Source organism: Carcharodon carcharias, chromosome 14 (assembly GCF_017639515.1).
Source record: "Carcharodon carcharias isolate sCarCar2 chromosome 14, sCarCar2.pri, whole genome shotgun sequence".
NCBI classification, from domain to species: Eukaryota; Metazoa; Chordata; class Chondrichthyes; order Lamniformes; family Lamnidae; genus Carcharodon; species Carcharodon carcharias.
This window is the reverse complement of record NC_054480.1, coordinates 136,106,794-136,121,219: the sequence shown is the minus strand read 5'-3', so window position 1 is coordinate 136,121,219 and position 14,426 is coordinate 136,106,794. Positions and strand designations below refer to the sequence as shown.

At 40.8% G+C, this 14,426-nt stretch overlaps 1 protein-coding gene across 2 annotated transcripts in view; it reads left to right on the top strand.

Annotated features, from left to right (window-relative positions):
• Positions 1–14,426, top strand: part of LOC121286813 (guanine nucleotide-binding protein G(q) subunit alpha) — a 120,093-nt gene that overhangs the window by 65,266 nt on the left and 40,401 nt on the right. The gene's annotated exons all lie outside the window — the stretch shown is intronic.

Below are 14,426 nucleotides of genomic sequence, written 5' to 3'. Positions count from 1 at the left end.
CTTTTTGAATAAAGGAGTCACATTTGCTATTTTCTAATCTAATAGAGCCTGACCCTAGGGAATTTTGTGGAATTAAAACCAGTGCATCAACTCTCACCAGCTACTTCTTTTAAGACCTTAGGGTAAAGTCCATCCAGACCTGGGGATTTGACAGCCTGCATCCTGAACAATTTGCTTAATGCTACTTCTCTGGTGATTGTAATTTTTCTGAGTTCCTCCCTCCCTTCCAATTTCTGATTTACAGCTTTCTCCAGGATGTTACTTGTATCCTCGCTCGTGAAGACCAAAGCAAAGAGCCTGTTTAATTCACCTGCCATCTCCCTACTTTCCATTATCAATTCCCCAGATGCACTTTCTATAGGACCAGTGCTCACCTTAACTCTTTTCTTACTAACTATCTATAAAAACTCGTACTATCCATCTTCGTATTACCAGCTAACTTTCTTTCATGCTCTAATTTTTCCCTCCTTATTAATCTTTACCCTTTAGCTGTTCTTTATACATTTTTCCCTCAATCTTCTGACCTGCCACCCATCTTTGTAATTATGCTTTTTCTTTAATTTTGATACTGTCTTTAACTTTTTTAGTTAGCCATGGATGGTGGGCCCTCCCCTTGGAATTTTTATTTCTCTTTGGAATGTATCTATTCTGTGTATTGTGAAATATCCCTTCAAGTGTTTGTCAGTGAACCTCTATTGACCTATCCCTTAACCAATTTGCCAGCTCACTTTAGCTAGCTCTGCTTTCATGCCGCCGTTTAAGTTTAAAATACTAGTTTTGGACGCACTCATTTCTCCCTGAAAATGAAAGTAAAATTTAATCATGGCATAATTTATGCTACCTAGGAGTGCCATCACTGAAGCTGTGTGATTGCTGCTACCTAGGGTTGCCTTCACTGAAGCTGTGTGATTGCTGCTACCTAGGGGTGCCTTCACTGAAGCTGTGTGATTGCTGTTACTTAGGGGTGCCTTCACTGAAGCTGCGTGATTACTGCTACCTAGGGGTGCCTTCACTGAAATTATCAATTAATCCTATCTCGTTGCTCAATACCAGGTCCAGTATAGGCTGCTCTATGGTTGGGTCCTGAACATGTTCTAAGGAGCTATCCCGAAAACATTCTATGAATTCCGAAAACATTCTATGAATTCCTCATCTATGCTACCTTTGCCCATCTGATTTTTCCAGTCTATTGATTAAAATCCCCTATGATTATTGCTGCATCTTTCTGGCAAGCTCCCATTATCTCTTCTTTTATACTCTGTCCTACCGTGTAGTTACAATTAGGGGACCTGTACACCATTCCCTTAGTGACTTCTTCTTGCCTTCATCATTCCTCATCTCAACCCAAACCACTTCTACATTCTGGTTTCGTCACCCCCCTCTAATGTGCTAATACCATCGTTAATGAATAGAGCCACCCCTCCACCTTTTCCTAACTTCCTGTCTTTCCGAAATGTCACAGACCCATCAATATTCAGGTCCCAACCTATGTCGTCATGTCTCTGTAATGGCTATCAAATCATACTTATTTATTTTTGCGCTATCAGTTCATCCGTTTTGTATTGAATGCTATGTGCCTTTAGATACAGAGTCTTTAGTTTTGTCCTTTTATTATTTTTGTAGTGTCTAACCTTACTGCTGATTTACTGTTAAAATTGTGACAGGAAGGGACAGAGTACGGCCTGCTTATCATTTCCCATATTAACATCTTGCTGTCTTGCCTTGTCTTTGGTTTACCACATCTTCCAAAATTTGATCTCTTGCCCCCATTATTCAGTTTAAAAATCTCCCTCTACTTCCCTAGTTATTCAGCTCAAGAGGACACCAGGCCCAGCACGGTTCAGGTGTAGACCATCCCAACGGTACAGATCCCACTTTCCCCTATGCTGATGCCAGTGCCTTACAAACCACAACCCATTTCTCCCACACCAGTCTTTGAGCCACACATTAATTTCTCTAATCTCATTGGTCCTATGCCAATTTGGACATGGTTTAGGTAATAATCCAGAAATTATTACATTTGAGGTTCTGCTTCTTAATTTGGTGCCTGGTTTGTCATACTGACTATGCAGAGCTTCCTTCCTCATCCTACCTATGACGTTGGTACTTACATGGACCATGACCCCTGGATCCTTGGCCTTCCACCACAAGTTCCCCTCCATCCCTGTGCAGATGTCCCGAACCCAGGCACCAGGCAGGCAGCATTCCAAAAGTACTAAATAATCAAGGGGCAAGGGAGTTGTGGGGGTGGGGGGGGGGTGGGGGTGGGGTGTGCAGCGGGTGGAAGAAATAAATACAATAACTATCACTAGAGAAGAAGTACTAGGGAAACCAAAAGGTCTAAAGGCCGATAAATCCCCTGGACCTGATGGGTTGCATCCTAGGATATTAAAGGAAGTAGCTACAGAGATAGTGGATGCACTGGCAGTAATCTTCCAAGGATCCTTAGATTCTGGCAAAGTCCCAGAGGATTGGAAAACTGCCAATGAAACGCCCTTATTCAAAAAAGGGAGGGAGAATAATAAAAAACAGGTAACTAAATGCCAGTTGCTTAACATCCGTCATTGGGAAAAATGTTAGAGTAATAAAGGATGTAATAGCAGAGCATTTAGAAATGCATAATATAATCAAGCTTGGCTTCATGAAGGGGAAATCATGCCCGACAAATTTATTAGAATTCTTTTGAGGAGGTAACAAGCAGGATAGATAAAGAGGAACCAATGGATGTAATATATTTGGATTTCCAAAAGGCGTTCAATAAGATAAAACTACTTAAGGTAAGAGCCCATGGTGTTGGGGTTAGTATATTAGAATGGAAAGAGGATTGGCTAACTAATAGAAGACAGAGTTGAGACAAGGGCATTTTCAGGATGGCAACCTGTAACTAGTGGAGTGCCACAGGGATCAGTGCTGGGGCCACAATTATTTACAATATATGTAAATGACTTAGGTGAGGGAAGTGAATGTACTATTGCCAAGTTTGCGGATGACTCAAAAATAGGTGGGAAAGCAAGTGGTGAGGCTGACACAAGGAGTCTATAGAGGGATATAGACAGGTTAAGTGAGTGGGCAGAAACTTGGCAGATGGAATATAATATGGGAAAATTTGAGGTTATGTATTTTGGCAGGAAGAATAGAGGAGCTGAATATTATTTAAATGGAGAAAGACTGCAGAAAGCTGCAGCACAGAGGGATTTGGGAGTCCTCATGCATGAATCCCAAAAAGCTAACATACAAGTTCAGGAATAGGGAGGGCAAATGGAATGTTGGCCTTTATTTCAAAGGGATTGGAGTATAAAAATAAGCTGGCCTTGCTAAAATTATACAAGGCACTAGTTAGACCACACCTAGAATACTGTTAAAAGTTTTGGACCCCTTATCTAAAGGAAGGATATAGTGGCATTGGAGGCAGTCCAGAGACTGTTCACTAGGTTGATTCAGGGTATGGAGGGATTTTCTTATGAGGAGAGGTTGAGTGTCTACTTATTGGAGTTTAGAAGAATGAGAGAACTCAGTTCTGTTGAAGGGTCATGAGGACTCGAAACGTCAACTCTTCTCTTCCGATGCTGCCAGACCTGCTGAGTTTTTCCAGGTAATTCTGTTTTTGTTTTGGATTTCCAGCATCTGCAGTTTTTTGTTTTTAAGAACCAATTTCTGTTTGCCAAGGCTGCACTAAAGGACCCTGAATTTATAGTAAACTGAAGTGAGGCCACAGTAACCAGATTCAACTAGTTAGCAAATTAACTACTCAACTCCTTGAGCTGAGAGTGAGTTTACCCTGTCTGAACTGCAAGAAAGAAAGAACTTAGTCTGCTGACACAGTACTTTCCAGTTACTGCTAATTACAGACTAGATTAAATTGAAAGAGCAAAATTTAAGAACAAAATTAGCACTTAAAACTCCGCTATCACCAAATAATTCCCAGTCTCCACTCGGTTAGCTCAGCTGCACTCTGTTTGCCTTTCAATATATTAAAATAGTAGTGTATTTGCTAATACTCATATATGCACACACTATTTGATTGTTTTGCTCTACGAAGGCAGAGGTGATGTCAATTATATGGAAACCCCATTTAATGGGTCTGTAAAGGAAGCTTACCTTTTGGGGGCGAAATATTTTCTTTTATATGCTTAAATTGTGCATGTATATTTTTCAGGACTTGAGTTTGGGTTTTGTGCATGCAGTTCGTGCTATTTTCAATGTACTGTAGGCTATTTGCATCAGATTTGCACGATTACAAGGGTAGTTTTGCATTGGCACAGGTATTTTGTATACCAAAATTTGTTTTACTAATATTCAAATTATTACTCAAGTCAGTTATTTCAAATCTATTACTTTAATATTTTTCCAGTAAATATCAATAATTTGAACTTTCAAAAGGCATCTACTCAGGTATATTCGTATATGGGAACAGAAATGATATGCCTAAGTTTTTAAAAAAACAGTTTCCAGAGCAGTTAATACAGAAAGTTGCAAAATCTATAATCCGTCCTTGGATCCTAGCTTGTAAACCCATGGTTTATATCACTGTGCAATTGTATTGTAAGTTAGTGAAAGTCCCCACCCAATATTCAGTTTCAACTACAGTTTCTGCTATTAAAGCCAATTTATTGGCTTGAGCCGTGAGTGTGGAGTTTGTGCTCTTTGGAACTGTACGTATATTTGCAAATCTAGGCCAAATTTCTTCATGTAAATTATGTTTCTAAAGATCTTTGCTCTTGCTACCAGTGAGGCTGTTGTAAAATGCTTTGATTTGTTTGCCATTGACTAGACTCTTGGTTTTTGTGGGCAGAAGTTCAAGACTTTTGACCACACCCAAAATATTGATTCTTGTCTGCGCAGATGCTGCCTCTGCTCCTTAGACCTCCTACCTTTTTCTGTTCTTGTTTCAGATTTGTAGCATGTGAAATGTTTTACATTTTGTTCTAAATTCTTAATGGAGCTATCCAAAGATGATCATTTTGCTATAATTTGCTGAGAGAACTAAGTTCTCCTTTGTTTTTAAATCTTCGAAGCGAAGGAAAAGGGAGGTTCCAATTTCCTTGAGTTTAGATTTACTTAAAAATAATGGACATAGACATACAAAAATAATGGTGATGTAAATGGGTGATTTGATAATTCAGTGCGCTAGAGTTTAATGTCCAGTGGTATCACAAAGAAAAAAAATACACCCAGCAAATATTTCAATAGATACAGCTCCAGGGCTTTTTCTTATTTCATTTTAGCCTCCAGTTAATACTAATACTATTGCCAGATCTCATTCAATTCCAGGGTGTGCTACTCTTATCTTAAGCAACTCAGTGCAGCAGGCGCTGGAAATCTCAAAAACAGAAAATGCTGGAAATGCTCAGGTCTGGCAACACCTGTGGGGAGAGAGAAAGAGTGTTAATGTCTCAGGTAGTCTTTTGTCAGTTCTCTCTCTCAACCTCTCTCTCGCCCTCTCTCTTTCTTGCCAAGATGCTGTTAGACCTGCTGAGTATTTCCATTTCCTGTTTGTATTTATGCTCTATAATGAGAAGTCAGGTGGGCAGAGAAGTGGCAATTGAATTTAGCTCTGACGTGTGAGATGTTCTATTTAGGGAACTCAAACAAGGCAAAGGATTACACAATAAATGGAAGGATAGAGAGGTGTAGAGGAAGTGAGGGACCTTGGAGTGAATGTCTACAGATCCCTGAAGGTGGCAGGACGATGTGGGTGTTGCATTTATTGCCCATCCCGAGAAGGTGGTGGTAAGCTTCCTTCTTGTAGTGCCGCAGTCCTTGTGGTCTAGGTGCACCCACAGTTAGGGTGTTCCAGTGATAGTGAAGGAACGGTGAAATATTTCAAAGCCAGGCTGGTGAGTTCCCAAGTGTCTGCTGTCCTTGTCCTTCTCAATGGTAACAACCATGGGTTTGGAAAGTGCTATCTAGGAGCCTTGGTGAGTTCCTGCAGTGCATCTTGTAGATGGTACACACTGCTGCTACCATGTGTCGGCGGTGGAGGGAGTGAATGTTTGTGCCAATGAAGCGAGCTACTTTGTCCTAGATGGTGTCAAACTTCTTTAGTGTTGTGGGAGCTGCACTCACCCAGGCAAGTGGATAGTATTCCATCACCCCACCCCCGCCCCGCGCGACTTGTGCATTGTAGATAGTGGACTGACTTTGGGGAATCACAAGGTGAGTTACTAGCTGCAGCATATCCAGCTGCTGACTTGTTCTTTTAGCCATTTATATTTATTTATATGGCTAGTCCAGTTCAGTTTTTGGTCAATGGTAACCCCCAGGATGTTGATAGTGGGGGATTCAGCAATGGTAGTGCCATTGAATGTCGAGGGTTGATGGTTAGATTAGATTATCCTTTGTTGGAGATGGCCATTGCCTGGCACTTGTCTGGTGTGAATGTTACTTGCCACTTGTTAGCCCAAGCCTTGATATTGTTCAGGCGTTCCTGAATTTGGACATGGATAGCTTCAATATCTGAGGAGACGCAAATGGTGCTGAACGTTGTGTAAGGTCGATAAGGTGGTTAAGAAGGCATGTGGAATCCTTTCATTTATTAGCCAAGGCAGAAAGAGCAAGGAGGTTATGCTAGAACAATATAAAACATTAGTTAGGCCACAGCTTGAGTGCTGTGTGCAGTTCTGGTCACCTCATTACAGAAAGGATGTAATTGCATTAGACAGATTTACAAGAATGTTGCCAGAACTGGAAAATTGCAGCTGAGGAAAGATTGGATAAGCTGGGGTTTCTACTTAGAACAGAAGAGGATATGGGGAGATCTGATTGAAATGTATGAAACTGAGGGGCCTGGATGGAGTGAATAGGAAGGGCCTATTTACCTTAGCAGAGAGGTCAGTGACTATGGGGCATAGATTTAGCGATTAGTAGAAAGATTAGAGGGGAGATGAAAAAATAATTTTCACCCAGAGGGTGGTAGGGGTCTGGGACTCACTGCCTGAGAGGATAATGGAGACAGAAACCCTCAACTCAGTTAAAAGGTGCCTGGATATGCACTTCAAGTGCTGTAGCCTGCAGGGCTATGGACCAAATGCTGGAAAGAAGGATTAGGCTAGGTGGCTCATTTTTGGCTGGTGGAAACATGGTGGGTCAAGTGGCTCTTTCTGTACCGTAAACTTTGATTCTATAATGTGCAAGTTATTGACTTGAAATGCATGATAATGTGCTGTAATCAATAAACCGCAACTCACAGTAACTAAACTGAGACAGTAAATTGAATAAGTTAAAGATTACGATTAAAAAAACAAGGTAAAGTATCATCAAATAAGCAGGCGTTATGATATTGCATTGTAGTCATTCATGGTTTGGTGACATTTTCACTATTTTATCCATTTAATTACAGTTTTAACTATTGAATTAAAGGTGCAAAACTTGCTGCATCAAAATAATTCTAGAATAAGCATTAGAATGGCTTAAAGCTAAAATGAATTGTTCCCTAATTGAAGATGTAAAGGGCATATGTAGTAGAAATGAAGTAAGAATGTTTCTTTTTTGCAAGTGCATGCCTGTGGCTTTACACCACTGAGCTTGACCTTGAATTGTTTTCTTTGTATTTTTTGCCTAACTGGTAACCTAGATTTCTTGTGCTTTTCCTGAGAGCCCACTTGAATTATTAAATTTGCTCCAATCAATCATCCGTTTTAACAGATTTAGTTCATTCTGTGTCTACAGTTCACATTTTTTTTAAAAAAAAGTAAGGATTTTCACTAGTTCAGAAAAATAGCATTTCTGCAGTTTTTTTCTTGAAGCTTCCAGAAGAACGTATAAGCTTAAGTAGTGTGATGGCCCATGTGCTTTTGGGGAAAAACCTATATTTTATGTTGGGGTAGTGCTCCCTTTAAGAACTAGATTTCTCTGGAGATTATTTCATTTTAAATAAAGCACCATGCTCCGAGTAACTAATCACGTGGCCAAGCTGTCTGGGAGATAAACAATAGAAAATTAAAGAGTAAACAAGAAGTTAATTTTAGGGGGGGGTGGAGATTCCTTTGTGGGGTTCTGTTTTCAAGCAGTTTAGAACAAGTTGGATGCAGGGAGCATCTCTATCAAGCAGAATTCTGTTGAAATTCTTGTGCATTGGCTAAAGAATTTAAAACTCTTGATAACTGAAGGACTCTGTTAACAGTGAACTGCTCTTCTGGGATAGCTAAGCTGAGAAGACAGTTCCTAGATCCAAGACTCCAGAGTTAAATAGAACCAGGAGAGTTCTGATCTGAGCGTTTAAGATGCTGTGTGATGCCTGTGTTGAACTGGGAGTCGACAACCATGGGATGGTTGGAGGAAATTTGAAGGGTTATCCTTACCAAATTGAGAGAAAGGCCCAAGAAATCTCAACCCTTATACGAATCTTTGAAACAGCGCACAGACCAAGTGGTTAACTTTCCTATTTCTGCTAAGTATCTGATTTGATGCTTTTTCATGGAATGCGGGCATCGCTGGCTAAGCCAGCATTTATTGCCATCCTTAATTGCCCTTGAAAAGATGGCTGTGAACTGCCTTCTTGAACCTCTGCAATCCATGTGTTATAAGAATATTCGCAGTGCTGTTAGGAAGGGAGTTCCAGGTTTTGACCAAGCGACAGTGAAGGAGTGCCATATATTTCCAAATCAGGATGGTGTGTGGTTGGAGGGGAGCTTGTATGTGGTGGTGTTCCCATGCATCTGCTGCCCTTGTACTTCTATGTGGTTGAGGTCAGAAGTTTGGAAGATGCTGTTAAAGGAGTCTTGGTGAGTTGCTGCAGTGCATCTTGAAGCTGGCTCACACTGCTGCCACTGTGTGTCGGCACTGGATGGAGTGAATGTTGAAGGTGGTGGATGGGGTGCCAATCAAGTGGGCTGCTTTGTCCTGGATGGTGTCGAGCATCTTGTGTGTCGTCGGAGCTGCATTCATCCAGGCAAGTGGATAGTATTTCATCACACTCCTCCCTTGTGCCTAGTAGATGGTAGACAGGGTTTGTGGAGTTGGGAGATGCTACTCTCTGCAGAATTCCCAACCTCTGACCTGCTCTTGTAGCCACAGTATTTATATGGCTGGCCCAGTTCAGTTTCTGGTCAATGGTAACCACCCCCCCCGGATGTTGAAAGTGGGGGATTCAATGTAATGCCATTGAATGTCAAGAGGAGATGGGTAGGTTCTCTCTTGTAGGAGATGGTCACTTGTGTGGTGTGAATGTTACATGCCACTTATCAGCCCAAGCCTGATTATTGTCCAGGTCTTGCTGCATATGGATATGGACTGCATCAGTGTCTGAGGCATCACGACTGGTGCTGAACATTATTCAGTCACCAATGAACACCCCCAGTTCTGAACTTATGATGGAAGGAACGTTAATGATGAAACAGTTAAAGATGGTTGGGCCTAGGATACTACCCTGCAGAGTTCCTGTGATGATGTCCCAGGAATGAGATGATTGACCATCAATCTTCCTTTGTGCTAGGTATGACTCTAACCAGCAGAGAGTTTTCCCTGTTTGCCATTGACTCCAGTTTTGCTAGGGCTCTTTGATGCCGCACTGGGTCAAATGCTGCCTTGATGTTTTATGGACAAGAGATAACTGGGCAAATTTCCACATTGCTGGGTAGATGTAATGTTGTAGCTGGAACAGCTTGGCTAGGGATACAGCTAGTTCTGGAGCACAAGTCTTCAGTGCTATTGCTGTAATATTGTCAGGGCCCATAGCCTTTGCAGCATCCAGTGCCTTCAGCTGTTTCTTGATATCACATAGAGTGAATTGGATTGGCTGAAGGCTAGCCTCTGTAATGCTGTGGACCTCAGGAAGAGGCTGAGATGGATCATTCAGTCGGCACTTTTGGTTGAAGATGGATGCAAATGCTCCTGTCTTTTGCACTGATGTTTTGGGCTCTTCCGTCATTGAGGGTGAGGCTATTTGTGGAGCTTCCTCCTCCTGTTAGTTGTTTAATTGTCCACCATCATTCACGACTGGGTGTGGCAGGACTGCAGAGCTTAGATCTGATCTGTTGGTTTTGTGATCGCTTAGCTCTGTCTGTTGCATGCTGCTTCCACTGTTTGGCATGCATGTAGTCCTGTGTTGCAGCTTCACCAGGGTGACATCTCATTTTTAGGTATGTCTGGTGCTGCTTTTGGCATGTTTTCCTGCACTCATCATTGACCAGGGTTGATCTCCGAGCTTGATGGTAATGGTAGAGTGGCGAATATGCCGGGCCATGAGTTTACAGATTGTGGCTGAATACAATTCTGCCATTGCCGATGACCCACAGTGTCTCATGGATGCCCAATTTTAAGTTGCTAGATCTGTTCAAAATCTATCCCGTTTAGCACTCTGGTCGTGCCACACAACATGATAGAGGGTTTCTTCAATGTGAAAGTGAGATTTCGTCTCCATAATTGTGCGGTGATCATGCCTACCAATGGTGTCATGGACACATGCATCTGCGACAGATAGATTGGTGAGGTTGAGGTCAAGTTAGGTTTTTTCTCTTGTTGGTTCCCTCACCACCTGCCGCAGATCCAGTCTAGCAGCTATATCCTTTAGGACTTGGCTAACTCCGTCAGGAGTATGCTACTGAGCCACTGTTGACGTCTCCCTCCCAGAGCATATTTTGTTCCTTTGACACCCTCAGTGCTGCTTCAAATTAATGTTCAACAGCTGAGGAGAATGCAGTGTGTGGCATCAGGAAGAGCTTTCCTTGTCCATGTTTGACCTGAGACTTGAGACTTCATGGAGTCCAGAATCGATGTTGAGGACTCCCAGGGCAACTCCTTCCCAACTGTATGCCACTGTGCAGCCACTTCTGGCAGGACATACTGATGGATGGTGATGGTGGTGACTCATTTGTAAGATATGATTCTGTGAGGATTGCTATGTCGGGCTGTTGCTTGAATAGTCTAGGGGACACCTCTCCCAATTTTGGCACAAAAGGCCTAGTTCCAGTTTTAAGGTAATGCACTCTTGTTCTGGATTTACCCACCAGAGCTTCCTCTATCCAGTATCTGACCTGTTGAATCCATTTTAAATACTTCAATTTGATCACCCCTCACTCTCCTTATTTCAAAGGAATGCGAGTCAATTTTATATAATCTGTCCTCGTTTAATCCTTTAAGTCTTGATATTCTAGTGAATTTGCTTATCCCTTTCAAGACTTATCCTTCCTGAGATTTGGTGCCCAAAACTAAATGCCATATTCCAGATGTGATTTGACCATGGCTTTCTGCAATTAAAGCATCACTTACTCACTTTTTTGTATGACACCATTTTGAGGTAAAGACCAGCATTTTATTAGCCTTTTTGGTTTACTACCTGTACCTCTGCACTAGCTTTTAGTGATCTATATAATTGAGCACCTCACCTCTGCAACTCTTGGCAAACCATTGTCATTGTTTTCTCTTTCTCCACTCCCATCTTGCACTGCTTAAACTATCTTTGCTCTTAATTGAGGATGCATTTTAGCTCAAGCTACCTTTTCAAGCTACAAGTTTAAAGCTATCTCTGTCTAGCCCACTGTCCATCTTAGCATTTATCACTACACCACCACTCCTCGACAACTTGAAACTATATGGCGGTTTCGTCACTGTCACTGGGTGTAAAATCTGGAATTCTTTCCATCTATGCTGTGGGTGTACCTGCATTACATGGATTCAAGAAGGCAGCTCTGCAGCACCACCACCACCTCAAGGCCAATTAAGGATGGGCAACAAATGTTGGCCTTGCCAGAGACACTTACAACCTGTGAACAGTGTTTTTTAAAAATCCCTTAAACCAGATTTTGGCAACCTATTTGATTCTAGGTTGAACTTCTGACCCAATGTCCCCTTCATCACAAAGGCTGCCTACTTTTACCTCAGTGACTTTGTGCATTTCCACCCTGCCTCAGCTGCTGAAACCCTCATACATGCCAGCTTGAATATTCCAGTATTGACGTCTTTGGACACTACACCCTCCAAAGAATTCATTGAGAATTTTGCCCGCATCGTCACCTGTACCAAATCCTGCTTACCTGTCTTTCCTTCGCTCACTGACCTACAATAGCTTCTGGTCTACCGATACCTCAATTTTGAAACACTCTTCCTATCTCTAATCACCACCTCTAGCCAACTGTACAGGAATTTGGTATTACTCTGGCCTCTTTTGTATTGTCCAACCATGGCTCAGTTGGTAACACTTCCGGTTCAATCTGAAGGTTGTGGATTCAAGCCCCATTCCAGGATATGAGTACAAAAATCAAGGCTGATTGTGTAATACTGAGGGATTGTCTTTTGGATGAGATGTAAAGTCCGTCTGCCCCCTCAGATGGATATAAAACATCCCATTGAATTGTTTTGCAAATGAGCAGAGGAGTTATTCCTAATGTCCTAACCAATATTTATCCCTTAATTGATGTTATAGATTATCTGGCCATTGTCACATTGCTGTTTTTGATAACTTGCTGCGTGCAACTTGGCTGTTGTGTTTCCTGCATTACCACAGTGACTACACTTCAGAAGTACTTCATTAGCTGTGAAGTACTGAATTCGTGAAATGCATTATATAAATGCAATTATGTGTTTCTTTCATTGACCTTTAGCAATTTCAGTTGCAAGCTGAGAAATTTCTTCCCCAAACCCCTCAGCCTCTGCACCACTCTTTAAAACCCTTCTTAAAGCTAATGACTTTGACCAAGCTTTTGGTTATTCCTGGTATCTCTTCCATGTCTCTGTCAATTTTATTTCTGATTATATTCAAGTAAAACTCCTTGAGACTTTCCCACTTATAAATACAAGTTGTTTTAGTTGTTGTTGCTGGAAATCATTATGAACACCTGCGTCAGGCAGACACAAAAGGGGAACACCAAAAATAGAGTTATCACTGCAAGCATGGAAGCCACAGGAGGAAGCAATCAAAGACAGATAGAAGCAATTAATGAAGTAGAGATTGGAAAATAAAGCAGACAGAATTTATTTCTTTTGCTTTTGATGAAATGTGTGCTGAACATTTTGGAGAATTTGCTGATACCGGCAATGTTTCCAGAAAATTGTCATTCAAATTTAATTCCAATTCAAAATGCAGAGACCCAAGCAATTATCTAGTAGAACCAGTGTCTACTACAAGGGATTTTGTGCATGATATATGTTCTAAACTTTTAAAACTATGGGCACTACTGTTACTGGACTTCTACCAAAGTCAATAGTATTTGGCTCTAGTGGCCTGTCAGTTGAATTTAACCAAGACATTAGCTATCCCAAACAGGTGGTTATTTCTTGGTTTGCAAAATATAGCACCATATCTGTGAAATTGCAAGATGGTTAGACGTATAAGACTTGAAGTTTACACTGGTCTGCTTGACGTATTTTAGCATTAGTCAGTCACTGGAATGTTATTGGTCTTTAGGAATGCTAAATTCCTGTGCTTAAAAGCTATATTTTTTTTAGAGAATACAGTGTTGTCTAGGATTTCAGTAACTTATAAAGTTTTAGAACAAAGAATTAAGTTTTCAAGTCGAAAAATACACCCCTTCCCCACCTTGCAATAAATACTGGGTATAAAAATGAATAAAATGTATTGATAATATCATAGATATCTAGAATGAAAAATTCTTTCAGTTCTGTTGCAGTCATTATTCTTTCATTTAAGATTTCAGAAAAGTATAGTGCTGGGCAAATGACATTTTTATAATACGTATTTTCACTATTCAAGTGGACATACTCAGAATAGTATGTTTCCTTCTCAAACTTGGAGTATGTCCATGAGAGCATTTTAAGTTAAATATTACACCAGGGTGGTGTTTTTGTTTGTTGGTTTGCTGATGGTGGTCGGAGTAGATCTAGTAAAGATGATGCATTAAGAATATTATGTGAAAGGTATATTGGTCAAGTATACTTTTTTAAAACGTTTCCTGCATGCAATTGTATAATCAGGTATATAAGTTGCACCTTTAAATAAATTTTTGTGATTACCTGACCAAGGCGTGCAATTTTTTTACACAAGTGAAACAGGACTCTGGATTTTAAATAATAGGTAAATTTAATCATGTTTTGTTTCTGCCCATAGAGATTAGTGACACATGTAGAAATTATTTTGAAACACAAAATGCCAAAAATACACTGCAGATCTGTCTGCATCTTTAAAGTGCAAAAATAGGTGTACATTCTGGGTATAACTTCACCAAATTTGTCTTGCAGTATTTGCAGATTTTTTTTAAAAGCCAAAAAAACACCCTGGGAGTTCCATTTGAGATGTTAGACATGCTGAATTTATAGTGCACAGAATTCTGTATTTCATTGGTTCTTTCCTACAAGTAGAATGGATGTACAGTTTTGTGATTTGAGCATTATTTTCATAAAATAAGAGTACTTCATCTGTTCACACTGTGTCTAAGTGCAGTTTAGTTGAATCTGCGGCAGTGGTCGACTTGTAGTGCTGGCTGACAAAAGGACACATTTCCAAGTGCAATTTTATCTTTTGTGTATGTGTT